This window comes from Aethalodelphis obliquidens, unplaced genomic scaffold (genome assembly GCF_003676395.1).
Source record: "Aethalodelphis obliquidens isolate GAN/ISIS:26980383/991018 unplaced genomic scaffold, ASM367639v1 scaffold95, whole genome shotgun sequence".
Lineage (NCBI taxonomy): Eukaryota > Metazoa > Chordata > Mammalia > Artiodactyla > Delphinidae > Aethalodelphis > Aethalodelphis obliquidens.
The window spans coordinates 3,342,847-3,357,249 of NW_020838039.1; positions in this window are offsets into that span (position 1 = coordinate 3,342,847).

The following is a 14,403-nucleotide window of genomic DNA, read 5'->3' on the forward strand; positions in this document are numbered from 1 at the left end:
ACTTTAGAACACAACACAAACAGTTGTTTGATGGTGTGCTAGACTCTGTGCTCTAGCCTTTCCCAGTGTTCCTTCTACACATCCACAACCATCTCCTCCTGTGTGACCTATGAGAAGGGCAATGTGAGTTTTCACCCAAACTAAAACATTTCAAAGAGTGAAAGTGAACTCTATTAATAATTACACCCCAAAAACAAGTGTAAACTGGGATTGTCTCATGCAAACACTGAATTCATAAGCATGAAATTCATAAGAGGGGCACTGAATTTATAAGTATGAAATTCATAAGAGGGGTCCAAGCTTAAATTATAAATGTGAGAGAAAGCTGCAAATATAATGTGCCTAAAATCATACAACTAGATGAGCTTACCAAGGTGGGAGAGCATAGACAAAGAAAAGAAAACCCATTACTGCTTCCTAAAGTACCCCAACATGGAGGAGTGAGGGAAATGGGGAGGAAATCACAAAAAGCCTGAGAAGTTGTGGTCAAAAAGGTAGAATGAAAACCACATATATGTAGTGTTCTGAATGGCAAGTGGAGAAATTATTCCCAGGATGTTGATAGGTCAAGGAAGATGAGAACTGAGAATTGACTATTGGCTTAACAAAAATGAGGTCATTGAGACTTTGATACGGTTCAGGAGGAATGAGAAGAGAGAATATAGTGATAGCATGCATAAGCAGCTCTTTCAAAGATGAGAAATATAAATAGAAGAATATCATGAGGGTTAATGAGTACAAGGGGGGGTTGTGTTGTGTTTTATTTTGTTTTGTTTTTTAAGATAGGAAAAATAACATATTGGCATGCCTGTGGGAATAATCTAGTACAGAGTAGAAACTGACAATGTAGAAGTGAGTTAATTGTGAAATTGACTCTACTACCCAAAGCAATCTACAGATTCAATGCAATCCCTATCAAACTACCACTGGCATTTTTCACAGAAGTAGAATAAAAAATTTCACAATTTGTATGGATACACAAAAGACCCCGAATAGTCAAAGCAATCTTGAGAACGAAAAACGGAGCTGGAGGAATCAGGCTCCCTGACTTCAGACTATACTACAAAGCTACAGTAATCAAGACAGTATGGTACTGGCACAAAAACAGAAAGATAGATCAATGGAACAGGATAGAAAGCCCAGAGATAAACCCACACACATATGGTCACCTTATCTTTGATAAAGGAGGCAGGAATGTACAGTGGAGAAAGGACAGCCTCTTCAATAAGTGGTGCTGGGAAGACTGGACAGCTATGTGTAAAAGTATGAGATTAAATCACTCCCTGATACCATACACAAAAATAAGCTCAAAATGGATTAGAGACCTAAATGTAAGGCCAGAAACTATCAAACTCTTAGAGGAAAACATAGGCAGAACACTCTATGACATAAATCACAGCAAGATCCTTTTTGACCCACCTCCTAGAGAAATGGAAATAAAAACAAAAATAAACAAATGGGACCTAATGAAACTTCAAAGCTTTTGCACAGCAAAGGAAACCATGAACAAGACGAAAAGACAAGCCTCAGAATGGGAGAAAATATTTGCAAATGAAGCAACTGACAAAGGATTAATTTCCAAAATTTATAAGCAGCTCATGCAGCTCAATAACAAAAAAACAAACAACCCAATCCAAAAATGGGCAGAAGACCTAAATAGACATTTCTCCAAAGAAGATATACAGACTGCCAACAAACACATGAAAGAATGCTCAACATCATTAATCATTAGAGAAATGCAAATCAAAACTACAATGAGATATCATGTCACACCAGTCAGAATGACCATCATCAAAAAATCTAAAAACAATAAATGCTGGAGAGGGTGTGGAGAAAAGGGAACACTCTTGCACTGCTGGTGGGAATGTGAATTGGTACAGCCACTATGGAGAACTGTATGGAGGTTCCTTAAAAACCTACAAATAGAACTACCATATGACCCAGCAATCCCACTACAGGGCATATACCCTGAGAAAACCATAATTCAGAAAGAGTCATGCACCAAAATGTTCATTGAAGCTCTATTTACAATAGCCAGGAGATGGAAACAACCTAAGTGTCCATCATCGGATGAATGGATAAAGAAGATGTGGCACATATATACAATGGAATATTACTCAGCCATAAAAAGAAACGAAATTGAGCTATTTATAATGACATGGATGGACCTAGAGTCTGTCATATAGAGTGAAGTCAGAAAGAGAATGACAAATACTGTATGCTAACACATATATATGGAATTTAAGAAAAAAAAATGTCATGAAGAACCTAGGGGTAAGATAGGAATAAAGACACAGACCTACTAGAGAATGGACTTGAGGATATGGGGAGGGAGAAGGGTGAGCTGTGACAGGGCGAGAGAGAGGCATGGACATATATACACTACCAAATGTAAAATAGATAGCTAGTGGGAAGCAGCTGCGCAGCACAGGGAGATCAGCTCGGTGCTTTGTGACCACCTAGAGGGGTGGGATAGGGAGGGTGGGAGGCAGGGAGATGCAAGAGGGAAGAAATATGGGAATATATGTATATGTATAACTGATTCACTTTGTTATAAAGCAGAAACTAACACACCATTGTAAAGCAATTATACTCCAATAAAGATGTAAAAAAAAAAAAAAAGAGTAGCCTGCGCTTGCTGCAACTAGAGAAAGCCTGCGTGCAGCAACGAAGACCCAATGTAGCCAAAAATAAAATAAATAAATTTATTTTAAAAAAAAAGAGTTTCTGGGGCAATAAATTTAAGTAGTTGTAGGCAGTACTATCTAGTAGACAAATGAAGGGGTCAGCCCCAAGTGGGATCATGGAAATTTAATACAAAGGAAGGTGGCATATATATCTACAAATGCAGGTAGATTGGTAGGTAGGAATTTATCTTCTGATTGTTTTGATTTTTTCAGTGAAATGGGAAGCATGATCATCAACAGAGTGTAAGGATATGAGAAGAGGTATTGGAGGCTTAAGGGAGTGGAGAAAGCATTAAATACTCATTTGTGGGAATGGAAAACTAATTGAATGAGAAATTGTAGCACTGGATAGTTGTTGGATAGATGATATTAATGTAAAAACATTCATTGCCCCTTCCGACTAGCTCCTCCTTACCATGCTTAGCCCTGCAGGAGGATTATAATTCTCACCCCACTGATATTAAGCTTAGCCAGATGACTTCCTTTGACCAATGAAATAGAAGTGGAAGTGGCATGTACCACTTCAGAAGAGAAGCTCTAAGAAACATCATATGCTTCTACTATCTCTTCTTTCCTTCTGCCATGAGTACAGCAGCACCCCCAGGAAGGAGCAGTTCCATTAGCCTAGTTCCCGGAGTCAAGAGTCAAAGGTGACTCACAGTGTACATTTAAATGAGAAACAAAGCTTTATTGCATTCCCTTTGAGACTCTGAGATTGTTTCGTATCACAGCACAACTAGACAAAATTGGCTGTCATGGGCAGAATTAAGGGCCTACTTGAAGTTACCGTCGTGAATATACACTAAGAAGTATTGGCATGGCTACGGGTTTATTCCCAGCCACATTCATCTGCATGGAGGCAGGCACAGCATGTGTGTAGAGTTGGATTTAAACAGGGTTGTGAGTCATTAAATTGTGTATAAAGAAGTAAGAAATTGGCAAGGGGTTTATCATAATTAACCATGAAATTTAAGGGAGAAATAAGGAATTGAGGGCACTGAGGAAGAGTGAAAAGGTGTTCGGGAAACAGATTGAAAGTCTTGGTTGGAAGTCAAAGGATTTTTGGAGTTGAATTACTGGAGAGAATAAAGCGAAAAGATAAGAGGTTGTGATCAGAGCATGGGATGTTACCTCTGTGGAAGAATGGCTGTTTGCAGTGACAATATCTAGAGCAGTGCTGCTCAAAGCAGTATCAAAGCCAATCCTTGAGCCTCATATGGGTCCACAATGAGATAAATTGCAGAAATTGGGAATAAAAAGAAAATTTGACAACAATTTGACAGTGTCATGACACCCAAGCATTTGATCATGGGTTTGCATCTTTTGCATCTACATTTTTTTAACCAATTTATTTTTATTTCATTTTCCAAAAGCATTTTTTATTTATGATGAATTAGATGTTACAAAACAGCAACAATATAGAAAGGGGGTTTCATCTTCCCAGACAGTTTGAGAAATTTGGTCAGCACAGTACTTGTCAACTTTTTGATTTCTGGACCCCTTTACACTCTTAAAAATTATTGATGGCAAAAAATATTTTATATAGATTACAGCTATTAATATTTACTATATTAGAAATTAAAACAGGAGTTTTAAAAATATTTATTTAATTCAATTAAAATATAATAAACCCATTAAGTGTTAACATGACTATTTTTATTTAAAAAAATATGTTTTCCGGGCTTCCCTGGTGGTGCAGTGGTTGAGAGTCCGCCTGCCGATACAGGGGACACGGGTTCGTGCCCTGGTCTGGGAAGATCCCACATGCCGCTGAGCGACTAGGCCCATGAGCCATGGCCCCTAAGCCTGCGTGTCCGGAGCCTGTCCTCCGCAACGGGAGGGGCCACAACAGTGAGAGGCCCGCGTACCGCAAAATATATATATGTATGTTTTCCAAAACAAAAAAAATTAATGAGAAGAGTAGTATTATTTTACATTTATGCAAATCTCTCTAATGTTTGCCTGAATAGAAGAGAGCTGGATTTTGAATCTGCTTCTATATTCAACCTATTTTGATATTACAGGTCATGTAGTCTCTGGAAGACATTGTATATCATGAGAAAATGAGAGTGAAAAAGGTAAGTAACATCTTAGCAATATGATGAAAATCGTTCTTAACCCATTGGCCCCCAGAAAGTGTCTTGGAACCTCAGGGTACATTGGACCACACTTTGAGAACTGCTGATATAGAGTAAAGACAATGGAATGTGTCTAAGGCAGGATGTAAGGCAAAATCATTGGAGGACAGAAGTTGAAAAAACTGAGAGACCGGAGTATTGGGAATGACCAAATCATAGCAGGAATTGTGTTAAAGAGAATGGCAGTGTGTAGAAGAGCTAAAAATATACAAGGCACAGGTGGGAGTAAAGCAGAGAAGGGGCAAGATTTCCTGGATGACAGCACACATGAGTAATGACTTGGAGAGTCTTCCTTTGGAAGTTACAAAATATGAAGAAAACTGTTAAGAGGAAGTGTTCAGCTTAATAAAAATCTGGAAAACTAGTTAATTCAACTCTTTGCAGGGCATTAAATATGATAACACCAAAAGAGATCTAGGGATTAAAATGCTTTTGTTTCTCTCCTTGGTGTGATGTCTGCTCATTTATATTTGATAGTTATTAATTGCAATGACTTTATTACCAGCAATCTGGATGATGCTAGCTAGCCATGGTTTTTATTTTTTGGCACTCTATACATCTCCTCCTATGGTACAACAGGCCAATAAAATAAGCTTTACAATCCTTCAAGAAACAGTCAATAGTTTATAAAATCTAGACAGTGACTGACATGTCTGGATTTACTCTCTGCCAGCTATTAGTAGCAAAGGTCAAAAAAGAACAATAAGTCAACTGAAACTTCAAATGAGCTTACATCTCTCTTTTTCAGACAAATGAGATCCATGCTCCCAGGAATGTGCAGCTCAGAAATCAAAATGACATCTTTGGCTGAGCTACAGGAGTACAGAATTGGGAATTTCAAGTAGACTTAAATGCCACATTTGGGAAGGTTTTAAAATAAATCACATCTAAATACCAGACCTAAATTAAAAGGCTATTACTCTTGTTGAGTTTTGGCATTTCTAAAAAGATTTTAGGGCAGAGGAAGGAGGAATGAATAGGGGACTAGGACAAGAGAACAGAGTTCAGGGACCTCCTAGGCTCACCAATGAAAACATTATTGAACAGGATAGGAATGATTTGCCAAGGAGACATTCACATTCCCAGTGTAATTAATTTTCATTCCCATCATTGAGCATGAAAAATTAGGAAGTACATGAAGCAGAGAATTATAAATGTTCCCAGGTGAAAAATAAGAAGCACTTGACGATATTGGTATTATTTAACACTCACTGAGCACCAGAAATAGGCCAGGCATCATCCTGAACAAGGCAGTAACATACCATAAAGTCCTGTGAATGGCTGTGATGAGCCAAAGCCCTTACGTTTCATCAGTAGTACTATCTGTCAATCTGGATTAAGTAGCAATTTAAATTCTGGCCATTGTTTAGTAATGCTTTGTTATACTTCTTCTAGAACTACACCACTGTCATAAAGCAAATTCAGCAATTGCTTGATTGACTATGTACCTGTTCAGGATATCTTCACTTGGATTCATGATACCTGCATTCTGTGTACCGGAAGAAGTAGAAGAGCTCAAGTCACAGTTTACAAATTTACAAGACAGTTTACCACCTCCCATCTGCCCAACCTGCAGTATTTTGAAGGAGTGTAAAAAAGGTGTTTCTTTTATTAAAAGAAGTGGCAGAAAAGAAAGCAGATGCATAAATGTTTGTGAGTGAAGAACTCAAAAGACATTAACCTTTTTTTGTGTATATATACCTCAGATGTTACTATCCTTACTTTTTATTTTTTTATTGAAGTACAGTTGATTTACAATGTTGTGTTAATTTCAGGTGTACAGCAAAGTGATTCAGATATTTTTTTCAGATTCTTTTCCATTATAGGTTATTATAAGATAGTGAATATAGTTCCCTGTGCTATATAATAGATCCTAGTTGTTTATCTAGTTAATATATAGTAGTGTGTATCTGTTAATCTCAAACTCTTAATTTATCCTACCCCTGCCCTTTCCCCTTTGGTAACTGTTTGTTATCTATGAAAAGACATTTACCTTTATTCAATTCCCATTCCTTACATACTCATCTGTACCCCAAATATGCCATGCAATGTTGACTCTTCTTTCCCTGGCAAAATCAAGAGGGCATTTAAAGCATCGGAGGCTCTTTCTTTCTCTCTACATCAGAATTCAGCCAATGTGAGAATGGCAAGGCACAATTTAGAGAGCTTAGCACAAGGAGGATCAAATAATAGAACACTAAAACCTTAAAGGAAATCATGGATTTAAGCATAACCATAGCTAGTATCACAGTTTTAATGAAGGAAAAAAAAGAGAGTAATGATATATGCTTAAGATTCCTTTCTAGAAATCCAGAGAAACACAGAGAATGTCAGACGTGTCATTTCTGTGTGATCATGGAATGATCAAAAAGGAGTTGGGGAGTTTTCTTTCACTTGTGCTACCTCTTTCCCCAAAACTAACATGTTTCTTCTACAGCATAGCTATATGACACCCTGACACAATCTAAACAGGCATGCCCCTTTTAAACCATGTTTCAAAAGGAGCAAACTAAAAGCTTTCTATCCATTATGTTCTCAGTCTGTAACACATTATTTTTTAAATGTATAATCCTAATAGCTTTTTCCAGTTTATCTCTCTCAACTCTTAAGATGAAGTTTTGCAACTGGATTGCTGACTAAAGATTCACTCTAAAAAGGTATCATGCTGTTTTGGTAAATGGTCAACTGTTGATAATAAGTTTACATTAAGCCCCATTCACATTACTTTTAGCACTTCTTTGGTAGGGGTCTAACTATGGAAACATTTTCATATGTACATAGATTTTTTATAATGTTTCATCCCATTTAATGTGTTTATATCTGTTAATGATTGTGCATGCCCAAGGTCAACATGTTTATTTCATTTATGTCACGTTCAAAATGATACAGATTTAGTTCAGACTCTGATCATAAATTTTAGGTGATGCTACTAATTTAGGTATTTTAGATGATGCTACTAATTCAAAAACTAGCCCAACTTTAAATTAATTTTTTCAGGAATGTAGATAATATATACGCAACTTGGACCCCCAAGAAAAGTGATGACAAGGGAACTAATAGAGTATAAGAACAAATGAATACCAAAGGCAATCACTTCAAGCAAATTCTCTCATCTAGATAACCTATCCTATGTTTAAACAAGTGACATATTTTTTAAATGAACTGCTTGATGTTACAGTTAAGCAAGGGGATAAAGCAGAGTAATTCAGCCCTATGGTCAGCAGAATGCTTTTGTGCTTAGAAAGCTCTCAATGTGGCAGAAATAATGAGTTTTGTGGCTTTTGAAATTTTTTCAAAGAACATTCATATCTATTATTTCATTCTCATTACCATCTTAGAAAGTTAGTACAACAGATACTTTTATCACATTTGATAGAAGAAATTGAAGCAAAGATTTGTCCAGAGTCAAAGTTAAGTGAAAAATCAAAAGTAAAAACTTAGTTCTCCTGGTCCCTTGATGTGAGAAGTTGAGATAAGGTCATTTCCTGACCCCTAGCAATGTGGGGAACAAGATGCTTGGCAGTGTTCCGGGGGGTGTCTGTCAGCCTCAACACTACTGACATCTTGGACAGGATTATTCTTTGTTGTGGGCGGGGCAGGGAGGACTGTAGGATGTACACCCTCTACATTGTAGGATGTTTAGCAGTATCCCTGTCCTCTACCCACTAGATAGGAGTAACTCCTCCCTCCTAGTCGTGACAACCAAAAATGATTCCAGACATTGCCAAATGTCCCCTGAGGGGCAAAATTTCCCCAGTTTAGAACCATTGATCTAGAGGTGACTTCAAAGAAGTCACATAACTCCCCTGCTCTCAGTAGCCAAGGAAGATAACTGGTTTGGAGAGTTTTACCATCTAGAGCTATAAGAGAGGGTCTGCAAGAGATTGCTTTCAGCAGAGATTGCTTTCAGCATAACGTAGAGTTTTTGGAGCAGTAATATTTCTTACACTCTTTTTCCCTCATGTGAGAAGCAAGGAATTCAACATCACTTACTATAAGGTTGTTGGTACACTAACAGTTCTCACCCAATGTGACCTTGTTGGTGAGAGAAATCAGCTTGTATCTTGAGAGTGCTGAGCCACAGGGCTAGCAAAATGAGCACCAAAACTCAGGACTTCCCTATGTGAGCACAAAGGCCATGCACTGCACAAGAACACCTAGATGAGATTACAAACAAGGACTGAAATACAAACCATGCTCCAAAGTCAAGCTGTGAGATCTGGCACAGTCATACATCTCTGCATACATAGATGAAAGAGATACATAGTTTTATTTTTTCCAATTCAATTGGAAAAATTTTTTTCCAATTCATTTGGAAAACATTTTTTTTCCTAATTCAATTGGAAATTTTTTTTCCAATTCACTTAACGGCACCATTTGGGCTAATAGTTCTACTGGGACATGGTCAAAGGATGAGGAAAGAGAGGGAGTGAGAAATGGGGAATCCAGGAAGATGTCAACACTATCTTCAGTTGGCATGAATAATGCTGTGGCTTCAATGGTCTCTTGGCAAAGTCAACTTCAGGTACAACTGGTATATGGGTCAATTGCTAGGCATTGGGACTCCTGCAGCTAGAGGCTATGTGGTGAACTGACTGGGGTAAAGGGGTATAAATGAAAGGGGTCTAGTATAAATTGAAGAGAATTATGAGTTAACTCCCCACCTTGACCTACTTGAAGAACTAACAAATGTTAGGCAGAGATGCGTCACTAGCAGACAAAAATGAGGTAGCAACTTTACCATCACTGACAGCCAACCTACCAGACAGTCTTTTAGGAAATGTCTTCTTCTATCTCCTCCCTGCCCCCAAACTAAAGATTACACATACAGAGAATAAGAAGAGGGGTGTGAAAAGGCCCCTCTACTCCAATGCTAGATGCAGAAATCTACCTGTGCTTGGGCCAAAAAGCATTTTCAATTAAATATAAGATAGGAGTTTGTAAATAAGCAGGACTACATTTCAAAACTAGGATAAGACTAGTTTAATAGTTAAGTGTAACCCAAAATGGTAGAGTTAGAATAAGATGCCACTGGGGAGGCTGCCACCCAGAAGAAAAGAGGGTTTGATAGAACACTGCTCTTAAGTCTTTTGCGAAAAATAAAATCTTTTCGTGTGAGTGTCTGAAACCAACCAGTGGCAATGATTAACTAATTCTTAAACACATAAGCATTTATTTCTTCTAAAAAACTAATCTTTCTATTCCCACTTTTATCCTGAAGGACAGTTAGTCAGAATCACCTAAATAGGCACAGGGCTTTTAATTGTCACTGAGAGGCTGTGTGTTCTCATAGAGATTTTCAGTAGTTAACATTTATTATTATTTCAGAATTTGGCGAAGGGCGGTAACACTTCATTATTAGGATAAGATACCCAACACTTTAAAAAATAAATATTACTAAAATTAAAACTATATTCAAGCTTAATTTAAGGATAATGACAATTACATGTTCCTTAAAAATCACCTTCATGTTTTAGATCTATGCATTGTATTCTGTACTCTAGGTAGAAACCCAGATATTTTTACACATGGGCAATCAAGCCAGATTTAAAGTTTTCTTTCCAAAGGGCTCCTTCATAGCCCAAGAACAAGATATGAGCTCACATAAAACGCATAGTTTCTATTTTTTAACAAGGCAAGGCCTTAGCCACCACCGACAGAGAAATTAATTCCTTAAGCACCTCTAGCCTCTCTTCGATTCCCTGTAATACTATCCCATAAAGTAACCCCTAACAACCAGCATTGCAACTCTCAGGATTTTACTCACCCTGCCTTTCCCTGCTATCCCCACCATGGAAGGTATTTGCCATAGAGACATAAAGGTTCTTCCAATTTCAAGAAAAGTTTTGACATATTCCTAAAAATTTTAAGATAGAATTTAAGAATTTTTATGTTCTTCTACCTCTCAGCTTATTTACTTATATGTAGATGTCCAGAGATAAAGGTATTTACTAACCTGAATGAAAGAAAACAGACAGGTGGAGCTTAGGGGTCCAATCAAAGACTTTGAGGGTATAAATAAAACAGTGGTCTCTATTGGCCCCAGAAACATAATCAGTCTGCAAATTTCTCCCTTCTCATCCAGGGCTCCCAAATGTGAGTTTCTCTATAACCCATCCTCCTTCCACTGTTCCTTTCTTTGCAAAATCCCAGCTCTGGCAAATCTAAACATTCAACTTCTCTCTTTCATATCCATGTTCTTAAGCACTAGTGAGACCAAAATTCTATGATGATAAAAAATTGATGAACCAATCTTCAAAGCAGTTGTTGTTGCCTATTTGCCTTCTTCCAGTGGCAGTAAAACAGATTTTATTAACTCTTGCATTCCAATTCTAATCATTATTAAGTTTATTTGACATCTCTACTGAGATTGCCCTTGCATATTTAATCTTCATCTAATCTTCTAGGCTTTAGGAGTCAGTGTAGTCCCCTCACCTCCAAGAAGTTTCCCTTGACTTCTTCAGCCATGTTAGGTTACTTGACTCTGGGTTTGTATGCAGACTTTGAATACATTTATCACAACACTTTCCCTACTGTTCTATAATTGATGATTTACATTTCTGACTTCCACAATAGAAAGTAAAACACTTAAGGGAATGATTTTGTATTACTAATACCTAGCACCATGTCTAGCAAATACATATTCAATAAACAGCATTAAAAAAGAGATGGAAAGATGAAAGGAAGGAATAAGGGAAGGAGGGAAGGGAGAGAGGGAGGGAGGGAAGGAGGGAGGGAGGGAGGGAGGAAGGAAGGAAGGAAGGAAGGAAGGAAGGAAGGAAAGGAAGGAAGGAAGGAAGGAAGGAAGGAAGGAAGGAAGGAAGGAAGAAAAGAACGCAGAAAAACATTATGAAGGCACCTAAAATTTTTCTCAGAAGATAGATTCAGGCATCCATTTTTTAAGCTTTCCCAAACACAATCCTCTGCTTCTCAATTTGCTACTGACATTTTTATCTGTACAAGCTCTTCCTGTCACATTGCTTTAGTACCAGTTTCTCCTTTGCTATGCTCTAAAGAACAATTGCAGAAGGATGTGAATGTGTATGAAATATATAAAACCTAAAGCCTAGAAGCCTTGTGTTTTCTGTTTCTAACATGCCCTTAATGATACACCACTTTCATTTGACTCTTTAGTGTGCCTCACCATGCCTTTCTCTAGGATTCTGTCACTGATTCCCTGGGACAGAGCCAGAGGTTAATTTTAGTGGTGCCTCATTGCTATGTCTAAATTATCTCTCCTCATTGATCCCCAACTAGAACAGCCCCAAAAGCTCGAGTGAGCTAACTCTTTATGTCCAGATAGGCATAACACTGTTAGAGATAACAAGGGGCAGCTCTTGTGATCTGATCACTTAAGAGTCTTAGTGTAGGGTCACCAGAGGCAACAGCTGTCAGGCTCCAATGTGTCCAGTCTTCCTCTTTCACACAATCTTCTGAGCACAGTCAAATAGAACTCCAGATAACTAGGTCATCAGCTCCTCCAATAAGCTAGGACATGGGTGTTTTCAAGTTTAGACCCTTGCCTTGTACCTCATTCTATCAAGAACCTGGAAGAGGCTGAGGCTGATAAACACTTTTGTAAAGGTTTCCCTGGTGAAGAGGTGCTTGAAGTTTTTATGCCAGAATAAAAGGTAAAGGTTAACAAATGTAAAATAGATAGCTAGTGGGAAACAGCCACATAGCAGAGGGAGATCAGCTTGTGCTTTATGACCACCTAGAGGGGTGGGATAGGGAGGGTGGGAGGGAGGGAGACGCAAGAGGGAAGAGATATGGAGATATATGTATACGTATAACTGATTCACTTTGTTATAAAGCAGAAACTAACACACCATTGTAAAGCAATTATACTCCAATAAAGATGTTAAGAAACAAAAAAGGTAAAGGTTAAAAACCTTCAAACTCCTGTAGCTACAACTCTTCTCAGAGTTTATAGTTCATTGTTAATTTATTTATGTGAAAGAGACACAAAAATAAATTCATTTTGACTCAAACACAGTTGGCATGCATTTTGCATTTTCTTTTAGGAAAAGAAATTATTGATAGAAACAATATAAGCTAACGATGAGAATTAGTTTGGTGGTCGTTCAATTAATAGTTATCTTACTATAGAAAACTTAACTTTAATCATAATTTAAACTTATTTTTGTTATGCTATTAACCATAACTTTATATTGCCTCCTAGTTGAGTTTAAAATGATGTGGACATCCAAGTGAAAATGTCCTATAAATAATTGGAATAAAAAACTAGAAGAGGGCTTCCCTGGTGGTGCAGTGGTTGAGAGTCCGCCTGCCGATGCAGGGGACACAGGTTCGTGCCCCAGTCCGGGAAGATCCCACATGCCGCAGAGTGGCTGGGCCCGTGAGCCATGGCAGCTGAGCCTGCGCATCCAGAGTCTGTGCTCCGCAACGGGAGAGGCCGCAACGGTGAGAGGCCCGCATACAGAAAAAAAAAAAAATTTTCTAATAATAAAGTAAACCTTATATAACATGAACAAATAAAACTTCATTATTTTTTTCTGTTCCGATTAAATTTTGCTATAACATCCATCAGAGATTACTGATCAATCTAAAAAAAATTCAATACTTACATATTAATAAGTCTTTTGTCCCAAAATCAAGGGAGAAAAGAAACCTCTGGAACATAAGGTACTGTGTTCTACGGGCCAATAAGATAAACTAAGGGAAAAAAAGACAATTATTCAACTAAGTACAACAGAGAGAGAATTATATTTGGATTTTTTTAATAAAATGAGAAGCAAGATAGCAGAAGGTTTTTTTTAGTTTTAATGATTTTATTGAAATTTAGTGAAAATTTAAAAATAAAATTTAGAAATTTTAGAAATTTAAATTTAGAAATTAAATTTAGAAATTAAATTTAGAAAAATTAAATGAAATTTAGAGTTAAATGCTCCTTTCATCCTATGCTGGGAAACAAATTTCCATTTAAAAGAAAAGTTGGTGGAAGAGTATATGTAGGAAGATGGAAGTAGCCTTTAATGAATAATACAGTGTTTACTCTGGAGAGAAAATTCTCCACATGGTCATCAAAACCGTGGGATGGTGATGATGATGATGGTGATGGCAGGGATGATGAAATACTAGGGAAGGAACGACACACATGCCTGGTTAGAAACTCATTTCTGTAGTACAGCAGTTTTGTATCGTTCAGTCTACTGTTTTCCTCTCTTCAAATTAGATCCTGCCTAATACTGAGATTGTCATATTGAGTAAAGTAAGCCAGACAGAGAAAGACAAATATCATATGATATCACTTATATGTGGAATCTAAAAATAAAATGGTACAAATGAACTTATTTACAAAACAAAATAGAGTCACAGATGCAGAAAACAAATTTATGGCTACCAGGGGGTTAAGGGGGCAGGGATAAATTGGGAGATTGGGATTGATATATACACACTACTATGTATAAAAGAAATAACTAATAAGGACCTGCTGTATAACACAGGGAATTCTACTCAATATTCTGTAATGATCTATATGGGAAAAGAATCTAAAATTTAGTGAAAATTTAAAAATTTTTTTAAATTTAAAAATCAGTTGAAAGAACAAGCAAATC